Consider the following 10624-nt stretch of genomic DNA (forward strand, 5'->3'; position numbering starts at 1 on the left):
GCCTCTGCACAACCTTCTCCCTCAGCCCCGACCACCTTCCTACTCACATTCACATTGCACGAGTTGCATTTTGCCACCTCTGTACTAGATATTACACTAAGCACTTCAGAAATTTAACTTACATTAAAAACAGTTAATCATTTAAAAGCATAGAGCAGAAATAATAGCAACCAGGGGGCACTCAAAGAAAGATGGGTCAACGATTAAAAAAATTTAAAGCCAGACAGAGTAAATAAGTTTAAAATATCTGTTGTCACGCAGGCAATGGGCCAAGAGGCACCTTGGTGGTGGTGGTGTTCTTACATCAGTCAGGGGCAGAGCACCTGGCAGTCCTTTATCTTAGCTTGGTACCCAGATTGGTGGGCAAAGCTATCTTATGCCTAGGACTCATTAATAAATCAAATCAAACCAAACCAAATGAAATCCAGGCAGTGCAGCTCAGGAGGAGGAAGACAGAGACCTGCATTCTGACATGCAAAGCCCCATGGCATAGGCAGAGCCCCACCTACCACCATGAAGCACAGCACAGGAAGACAGAGAACCTCAGAGCCCTATGCCACCCACCCTGAGGTAGGTAGTGCTGAGACCCACCCTTAGGCACTCAGCACAGGCAGGACATAGATATTCACTTGGCAGCAAGACATGCAGCGTGGATGAAGGATGTCACCCAGAGGCCCATCAGCCATGTAGCTAGCCTGTAGCTGGAACCACCACAGTGTGCAAGTATGTGGTGGTCCGATGGGAGAGAAAGAGAGGTGGAGCAGGTTGAGCACTGTGAAGAGAAATGGACCTAGAAAGACACGAGGGTGGAGAGGAGTAGCTTGTTGTGAATAACCAGCCCTGCCCACCTGGGCCACGGTGAGGTACCATCCCAAAGTGCCACTGAGGCCATGTCTCAGTCTGTGGCTATCTATGCAGTGGCAAGGGTCGAATGTCATTGTCTGTAGCTCATATTACCACTAGAGGACATGGGAATGTCCCTGGTCAGGGAAACTGCCAGGGGAGCATGTGGACGTGCAGGGTCTATGCAGATCTGCCCTTGCCCCTCACTGGGAGATGCCCTAGAGAGCTGGCCCAGTCTCTTACTGGTGGCAGCCCTGAGGAGAGTGGGCCTTCTGCCTTACCCAAACAGCATAGAGGAGCTAGCCTCAGAGGCCTGGGTGCAGGTGAGCTGGGCTGAGGGCATGAAAGCAGGAGACCTGACCTGTTTCCTGCCTACAGTGGCACCGGGCGGCCTAGCCAGAGGAGTGCTGGAGAGCTCATTCTGATGGTGTGGACAAGGGGGAGCCAGTTCACTGACCAGCTAAACCACCATCCTGGGCTCTGAGTCGACTCACCCCCAAATCTGCATCATCTGCAAATGGTTGGGATTCGTGAAAGGGCCAGTCCTCCTGATCCAAAGCTACAGGATCTCCATGACACAGGACAACAATAGGACAGCTGGGAGGAATCCCTGTGAGGATGCAATGTTGATGATGTCACAGAAGCCAGAGATCTGGAATCAGACCAATGATTCGTTGCAATGAACATTTGCAGGTGAAGATGTGTGGATGGAAGAATACACCGTGGGAGACTGACATACTACAGCTTTCACGGTGAGATGTTTTCTATGCTTTGGGGGGTGTGTGTGTGTGTGTGTGTGTGTGTGTGTGTGTATCTGTGTATTATTTTGGGAGAACATGCATATGAGGGAACAGAAAGATAAACGAAACTGGGCTACATGATGTGAAACTCATAAGGAAATAATAAAAAGTTAAAATAAAACATCTGTTGTATAAGAATAGTGTCAACAATCAATTACAATGTATGGTATATGGCAATGTATTCTTAAAAAAAAAAAAACCGAATGAGTGGATATAATATGTTCTTACTACAAACATCACAACTATGTCAAGTGATACATATTTTAATAAGCTAAATATAGTAATTGAATATATATGTGATTTAAAACATGTTGAACACAATACACGTAATTTTATCTCTTGATTTTAATTAAAATGTAAAATCAAAAAAAGAAAAGAACTATTAATTCAATGGATTTTCTGTCAGAATTGGAAAGCCTTTGGGGATCAGGTAATTCAGTGACCCAGAGCATGAAACCCTCAGTGGAAATTTCACTGCAGGACCATAACTCTCCTACACTGTGGTGCCTAGAATAGCCATGGCCTTGTTGGAATAGCTGTGGCTTGGTTGGTGGAAGTGTGTCACTGTGGAGGTGGGCTTTGAGATCTCATATATAAACTCAGTCTCCACCCCTTGCAGAGGATAGCCTCCTCTCGTATATAAACTCAGTCTCCACCCACTGCAGAGGATAGCCTTCTCTCATATATAAACTCAGTCTCCACGCCCTGCAGAGGATAGCCTCCTCTCATATATAAACTCAGTCTCCACCCACTGCAGAGGATAGCCTTCTCTCATATATAAACTCAGTCTCCACCCCCTGCAGAGGATAACCATCTCTTGGCTGCCTGCAGAAGTGAATCTCCTCCTGGCTGCCTTCATATCAAGATGTAGCACTCTCACCCCCTTCTCCAACACCACGCCTGCCTGGATGCTGCCATGCTTCCCACCATGATGATAATGGACTAAGCCTCTGAAACTATAAGCCTTAATTAAATGGTTTCTTTATAAGAGTTGCCATGGTTATGGTGCCTCTTCACAGCAGTAAAATCCCAACTCTGACACATACCCACAAGAGTTCTGTTACATGCCCCCACCTTCATGTTGCAGACATGTGAAGAGATTTGATTTTGACCTAACAAGAAAAAAAATGCCCTCCTCCAACCATAATACATAATAGATTAATTTGTGTCCTCATCTCCAGAACTTCTTAATTCCTATTAGGATGTGACTGGATTAAAAGATGGGAGGGGCTCTTTAAATGGGTGATGTAAATTAAAATTAGTTCCTGAGGACAGGTTCTAACCAACAAAATAATGTGCTTATAAGAAAGGTAATCAAGAGCTAGAGAGACAGCTAAGAAGTCAAGCTCTTGCAGAATAGCCAGATTCAGTTCCCACCATTCACACCTGACACTTCTTCATGGCCCCTGAAAACACCAGCACACATGTAATGCACATAAACCTCCCAGAGGCACACAAACGTAGACATAAGTTAATTAGTTACCTAATTAATTAATTAATTGAAAAAGAAAAAAGTGATCAGGACACAGGCACAAAGAAAGATGACCATGTGACACAACAGATGTGGGACAGCAACCTGTGAGCCAAGGAGATCTAATTCAGGAGCAGGAGTTCTGCTTCATACCTTGATCTCAGATTTCCAGTCTCCCAAACTGGCTGCTTCTGTTAGAGCCCTCCTGCGTAGGGTTTTGCTATCACAGGCCCAGTGGCCTCACACACAGTGGAGTACAACCTGGAGACACTCCCATCCACTCTGCCTCGTTCTCCCATGGGTGGATGGATTTCCCTTTTCTGCTGGAGTACATGTGGCTTACATATACCTGGAGTCTGAAAGACATCTGAGAAGTTATTAAGGTGCAGTGTCATGGTCGGAGGGATGTTCAGTAGGAGAACCTCGAGTTCAGTTTGAGCCCTGGAAGACATTACTAGCCATATATTGACACACATTTTTATTTATGTGTACTTGCTTATTAACGTATGCACCTGTGTAGAGCGAAATAGCTTCAGTAACGCATGGGGGAACTGACTGCCAGCCCTTCTGGGACCAGGAAGAGGTGGAGATTCTGAGGCCTCATGAGGAGGCGCCAGAGTGGGGCAAAGGGCACATCTGGCTTCTCCAGGAAGGATGTGGATCTTTATCCCAAGAATAGCAGCTACCCTGAAGGATTTTAGGGGGGAGGGGGGTGGTCAGATTTACTCTTGCAGTTCATTTGGGCAGTCAACATTTGGTTTCTTGTGGTGAAATAATCTCTCTGATCCCCATCAGTGACAGTGGGAAGTCCTGGGTTGCCAACTTGGCAATTTGTTCTATTTCCCAGCAGTCTAACCCAGAGCAGGGAATAACATGGCTTAAGTGAAGGCAAGTAGGTCACCCATCACACTGCTGAGGAGCTTCCCCAAACCCTAGCTGGTAGGAGGTTCATTCTGCCCTGGAGAATGAACTGGTTCCCTAACTATCCGAGATCAGGAGCAAAGCCATGCATGGCTTGAAAAGTGGTGGCGGACCCATGCACTGGAAAGAGGTCCTGCAGCAAAGCAGAGGAGGCAGCAGCTTCCTGGTCGCTAAGCATCCACTCTCAAATAACATCCACACGCTACTGCATCCTTTGGCCCAGCTGTTAGCTCCTTGTAGATGCTGAGGTAGAGACCTCACTCATCTCAAAGCAATATCGTTCCATTTGGAGCAGGTCTTTTGCTCTTAGTCTAAAAGATGACTGAAGGAAAGATCTGAAACAAGACATTAAATGGCCTGGTGGCTAGCATGAAAACATGAATAGCAGCCTATAGGACTGCATTCCTAGTGTGGTTACAAAACCAGGATAGATGTGTGTCCAACGGGGATTTTATTAATTTTCAGTAATGTGATAACGTTCTTATAAAAGTAATTTATAGGCAGGCTTGAGCAGCTCTGGGAATTGAGCGGTGTGGGATTAGAGAAGAACCCACAGGCCTCGGTGGGGAGTTGCATTGAGTTTGTGTTTCCCAGTTGAGGTCTCTGCTCTTTGCTCTCAAATTTCAAAATTACAGCCACTCACTTTAATACAGCAACCCAGCTGTGAACCCTGAGTCAGGAAGGATATGGGGAGACTCTGCCCCCCAGGTTCAAAACTGGGCAGGGGTGGATTGATTGCTGAAGTCTTGTGTTCTCCGAAGTGACCTTGTGAGCTTTGTGGCTGGGACTTAGTAAATGAGGACCTTAGGGAAGGAGTAGAGACCGGCCAGGCAGGTGGCACTGGCTTTTACTGAAAGACATATGTGGGGCTTTGGGGTGGTGTTCAAATGAGATAAATTATAAAGGTAAGCTACACCTCCTGGCTTGTGACAGCTGTCTTGGGATTCTAAAATAGAGTTTGCGGCTGAAGCCAAGGAATTCAATGCAGCCTGTGGGTGGGGAAGGGAAAGGCCCCCTCCTTAGCGAGATTTACCTTAAGTCTGGAGAGCGAGACAAAGGACTGAGGAGAGCATTCTAGCCACACGAATTGTATGTGTAAGGTCTGAAACAGCAAGCACATCGGCTGTTCTCGAACAAGAGAGAATGTTGAGGTGAGCAAGACAGAACCGAGATGGCTGGGGGTGGGGGGCAGGCCAAGAGCTAAAGAGCATCCCCACCACAGTAGGTGGTACAGATGACATTTGTCCTCAGATGTCACAGACACATTGGGAAAACCCTGTGGAGATTTGGGGAAATGAGGAGCCCATTCCACTTAAGTCGTGGTGTCTGTCCTACCTGCCCGCAACAGTGTGGTGGCTTCTTGCAATGGCTTCCAGTCAGGTGGTCATCATCCCTCCCTCTTCAGATGCACCAAGAGAATTGCTGTTCAGTTGCTCGGCTTCCTGCCTTCCCCCTCTCCGCTCCCTTTCCCACGTTTCCTCATCTCTTCTTCCCTTTTACTTTCTGTTTCATTTTACCTTTAAGATAGATTGCATTTTTAGATCAAGTTTAAGTTCACTGAGCAGAAGTTGTCATTTTCCATACATGTGACTTCTCCCTGTATCGACATGCCACAGTGGTGCTTTGAAGAGCTGTCAAGCTTGCCTCAGAAATTCATCCCATCAAGTCTTTAGTTTGCATGAGGGGGTCACTCTTGGTCTGGTACTGTACTGGCTGGTTTTGTGTGTCAACTTGACACAGGCTGGAGTTATCACAGAGAAGGGAGCTTTAGTTGGGGAAATGTCTCCATGAGACCCAGCTGTGGTGCATTTTCTCAATTAGTGATCAAGCAGGTAGAGCCCCTTGTGGGTGGTGCCATCCCTGGGCTGGAAGTCGTGGGTTCTACAAGAGAGCAAGCCAGGAGAAGCAAGCCAGTAAGAAACATCTCTCTATGGCTTTGCCTCTCTCTTGTTTCCTGACCTGCTTGAGTTCCAGTCCTGACTTCCTCTGGTGATCAACAGCAGTGTGGAAATAAGCTGAATAAACCCTTTCCTCCCCAACCTGCTTCTTGATCATGATGTTTGTGCAGGAATAGAAACCCTGACTAAGACAGGTACTTACTATGGGTTTCAACCAATGTTTTTGCTATAGCTACCATCAAAGAATCGTACAAAATAGTTTCACTGCCTTAAAATCCCTCCTGGCTATGTCTGTTGGCTCCTCCCACTACCAGTGTTCTGCCAATCACAGATCCATTTACTGTATTCATACTTAATGCTTTTCCAAAATGCCACACAGTTGGAATTAAATTGACTTCATTCACATAGTATTATCCCCTGGATGTTCTTTGTGTGTTTCTTACTACTGAATGGCATTGCATTGTCTAGGCTTACCACTGTTTGTTTATGTTTTTACTCACTGAGACAATTTGGTTGCCCTCAAATTTGGCCAATTATGAATAAAACTGCTATCACCATCCATGTGTACTTTTTTATATGGATATAGTTTTTGCCTCCTTAGGCAAATACCAAGGGGTGAAATGACTGGGCCACACAGAAGAGTGAACAAGTCTCTTCTGATACTCAAGACAAACACTTAACTGTAAGACTATAATTTTTCTATAATTTTTCAAAAGTCATATAGTTCTAATGTATGATCACTGAGAGAAAAATTTTCCACTTATGGCTGATAGCAAAGAAAGACCAGAAAGACTCAAGTAAACCCCAAACCAGACAGGAAAACACCAGAACCCACAGATCTGCATCGGACATCTGAGTGTGTGGTGGCATCATTTACGCTCCTTGCGGTCCTGCTGTACACAGCACACATGGCTCTTTTTGTTTTGTTTTTTTTTATTTTTATTTTATTTTATTTTATTTTTAGACAGCTCTGTTTAGTTCCTGAAGGTTTCTGTAGCAGACATCCCACATTCTTAGATTCCCTCAAATACTAGAATTTTCAGTGATACCTAAGCTGCTTCACAGCTTGATGAAGTGGTCCACTCAGAGATTCTAATCAAAGATTCCTTACGGAGATTCCTATCCTATTTACACATTGCCTGGCCTCATAGACTTTTTCCTGGCTCTTTGCCATAACCTTCATGAGTCCGTAACTCCTATATTTTGCATGCATGCAAAATGAGTACCTACCGCATAATCAACATCAAGTTCTCTTGCAAGCTCTGGATGCAGTCAGCTCCCTCAGACCATAGCTTTAGTAATCTATGAATAGCTGCATGGCTGAATCAGGGAAAGTGAGGACAAAGTGAAGAAGCTTGTCCTCTTCAATTAGGGCAGTCCTACAATCTGATGCTTTTAAGATGAAAATCTTTCTAATGGGTTTTCAGTTTTCCTCCTTAGAGCCTTGCCTGGGTAGAGTCTTGCTCTTAAGGAACATTTCCTTTTGTCCTAGTGCAAAGTCTATAGTTTCATTGTACTGGTGCTAATGTCTCTGACAACTAAAGCTGTTCAGTGTGGCACTTCAAACATTAGCAAGCATCTTTCCTCACCAGACTGAATTTTCTAGATCTTTCAACTATTTTCTGTTTTGAATTCTTACTACAAATCTGTCTAAAATCAGCAAGTAATAACCATGCCACTGGCTAAGTGATATGCTACCTTAAAATTTCCTACACCAAGCCGAGCAGTGGTGGTGCCCGCCTTTAATCCCAGCACTTTGGAGGCAGAGACAGGAGGATTTCTGAGTTTGAGGCCAGCCTGGTCTACAGAGTAAGTTCCAGGACAGATAGGGCTATACAGAGAAACCCTGTCTCGAAAAACCAAAAAATAAAAATAGAAATAAAATTACTACATCAAACAAATTTGTTACATTTAAATTTCAGCTCTCAGATTTTTAGGATGCAAAGAATACAGCTATCTGTTCTTTGCTACAATGTACTATGAGTTAGTTACCTCCAGTCCAATTTATGACAGATTCTTTGGTTCCCCTCTGAAATTTCATGATCACAAGTCTCTTTTGTCCCCATTTCTATCAGAATGCTGATATTCTTAACGCCTGCCAAGATAGCCCATTAATCTCTGATTATAGTATTCCAGCATATCTCTAGCCTTCACCTTCACACTCTTTCCCATCCCTCTTATGTTTTCAAAAGCCTATGAGCCATGTGGTTGGGTTTATCACAGGAGCAGCTGTATTTCTTATACTAAATTCTCATTGCTGTGACAGAAGAAACTTAAGGAAGGGGGCTATTTGGGCTCATGGTTTCAATCCATCATGGAAGAGAAGGCATGGCAGCATTCGTGGCAGGAAGGGTGAGTGGGGGAGGGGTCCCTCACACCTTAGCCTATCAGGAAGCAGATAGCTGTCCTAGAAATGGGCCTGGAATATAACTCTCAATGGCCTCTGCCTGGTAGCCTCATTTCACCAGCTTGGCCCCATGTCCTAAAGGTTTTGCCACCTCCCCCACATAGCCTCCACCAGCTGAGGACTAAGCATTTACACATAGGTGCCAATAAGGGATGCTTTAAATACAGATCATGCCAGCAATACACACCCATCTAAAATGAGCAAGTTATACCTCTCCAGTTATTTATTCCTTTTAAATTCTCAACAAAGTTTTCTAATTTTTCATATATTGGGTTTTTATATCTCTCATCAAATTTGTCACCAAGTAGTTAATATACTTGATATTGTAAATAAAAATATTTCATTATTTGCTATTGGCATATAGAAATACAACCAGGTTTTAGCTATTACATTGTATGCTACAAATGTAGTTAAATCTCTTATTAGTTCTGGTCACCTGCTGTGGATTCCATCAAAAGTTCTACTCAGTGGTTAAATAGTCTGTAAGAAAACAAAACCAAAACTACCGAAATTCCAGCTTCCTGAGAAGGTCAGGAAAGTGTGAAGCCATTCTGAACAAGTTGGTAAGATCACCCACACAATTTAAAAGGCAGAAGATGCAGTTCAGTGGCATAGGGCATGGCTAAATGCATGGTGTCCTGGACTCAATCCCCAGTATTAAAATGTTTCAGTTTTCCCCTTCTACCACGGAAATTCAGGCTAGAAACCTCAGCGCAGGTCTTCTGTCCTCATCCCAAAGGAAAGCACTGATTTCTCCATTAATTGGTAGAATAGCTTTAGGCTTGTTCTTAATTAGATGGGAAATTTCTCTCCTGCTTCATTTTACTGAGACATTATTAGAAATGGATGTAAGACTTTATAAAACAAAATAAGCAAGAAAGAATGAACATAAGGACAGGAGGAAGGAAGGGAGGGTGGAAAGGATAGGAAAGAAAGGAGAGAGGGCGGGTGGAAAGGAAGTCTGTTTAAATGATCACCTGGCTCTTCTTTCCTGGCTTACTGGTTTGGAAAACTACAGTGGTAATGCTAGCCCTAGTCTATATTTCTGGGTTAAAGTTCACATCATTGGCCATGATGCATAGCAGACATTTTATATAGCATTGAATTTGGTTTACTGGATACACCCCTTAACTCATTTCATGCGGTATATCAGTCTCCTTTACATTCCTTGTGATAATTTTGCATTGGTATAAGGATTATGCTTACGTCAAAGATCAGGTCTTCGGAAGTGCTTTTGTTTGTTTTAATAAAAGAGCAGCTTCTTCTCTGGTGGAATTTCTCAGAGCCTGGGGTTTTCTTTGTGAAAAGGTTTTCATGACACATTCAGTGTCTTTGTCGTTCTAGGGCTCTTCATGGTATGCGTTTTGTTTTCCTGAGTGAGCTTTGGTGGTGGGTGAGCTATGACGCTCTGAGAAGGGAAGGTATGGGTGAATGATGGAGGCAGGGACAAGGAGTGTTGTTTGTTGACTGTTTATATATCATTTATCTACTTGGACCAAAGTGGCAAAGAGGACCATGGTGGGGAAGGAGGTCTCCTGGCTGAGAGTCCCCTGAGCCAGCAAAGCCAAAGCCCATTATGAAGGCAACAAGGTTTTTGCTGAAGTTGTAATAAATGTCTACAAGGTGCTAATCCACAACCCCTTCTCACTCCTTAAGAATCCTGCACCCAGCAGCTATAGGGCCTTGAGATGTTTCTTAAATGAATGAATATTTCTCTGGTTCCCAGGCCATGGAGACCCACAGTACCATAGCAACAGTGAACTGTGGGGTTGTGGAGCATCTTTGAAGATATCACACCTTGCCGCTCATCACACACACCCTGTCTTTAGAGAATCAAATGGCATCCTCATCCTTTCCATTTCCTTGCAGTTTCCTTCCCAAATAAATGTGATGATTGCAGATAGATAGAGAAATGCCCTGTAAAGACAGCAGGTGCCATTTTGCCTCTGGTCTTGCAATGACCTATTGTCTTGGCATTATAGCCAACCAGTGAGCACAATAGCTGAGCAGAATTCGTGGAGTTAGAGGAGTTTCTTAGGCAACACAAGGAGCTGCTAGGCAATAGCAAACAATTTGAGTCTACTTCAGACTGTTATTCCCTTGGTCCAAACAGGATGAAGGAGAATGTTCTTCTGGCTAATGCCCTGCCCTAAGTATCATCAAAATCTATGACTCTGAGATCTACAATGATCACAACGGTCTTTAGTTGAAACAAGAATTTCATAATGGCTTCAGCCAGACTATCATCCTCTAAGAAACCACATCTAGAATCATTCTTATGTGT

The 10624-nt window shown here is 44.1% G+C and overlaps 1 long non-coding RNA gene and 1 other non-coding gene across 2 annotated transcripts in view; both read left to right on the forward strand.

Moving 5' to 3' along the window:
- Positions 1-251: 251 nt before the first annotated feature.
- Positions 252-393, forward strand: LOC116100150. Its single transcript, XR_004122497.1, has one exon. It is a non-coding gene; the product is annotated as a small nucleolar RNA SNORA48 (small nucleolar RNA).
- Positions 394-1507: 1114 nt separating this feature from the next.
- The window catches only part of LOC116098304, a 22456-nt gene continuing 13339 nt past the window's right edge, over positions 1508-10624 (forward strand). Inside the window, exon 1 of the long non-coding RNA XR_004121798.1 lies at positions 1508-1595. This is a non-coding gene — a long non-coding RNA (uncharacterized LOC116098304). The remainder of the gene's footprint in view (positions 1596-10624) is intronic.

The sequence above is a fragment of the Mastomys coucha genome, unplaced genomic scaffold (assembly GCF_008632895.1).
Source record: "Mastomys coucha isolate ucsf_1 unplaced genomic scaffold, UCSF_Mcou_1 pScaffold20, whole genome shotgun sequence".
In the NCBI taxonomy this organism is placed as follows: domain Eukaryota; kingdom Metazoa; phylum Chordata; class Mammalia; order Rodentia; family Muridae; genus Mastomys; species Mastomys coucha.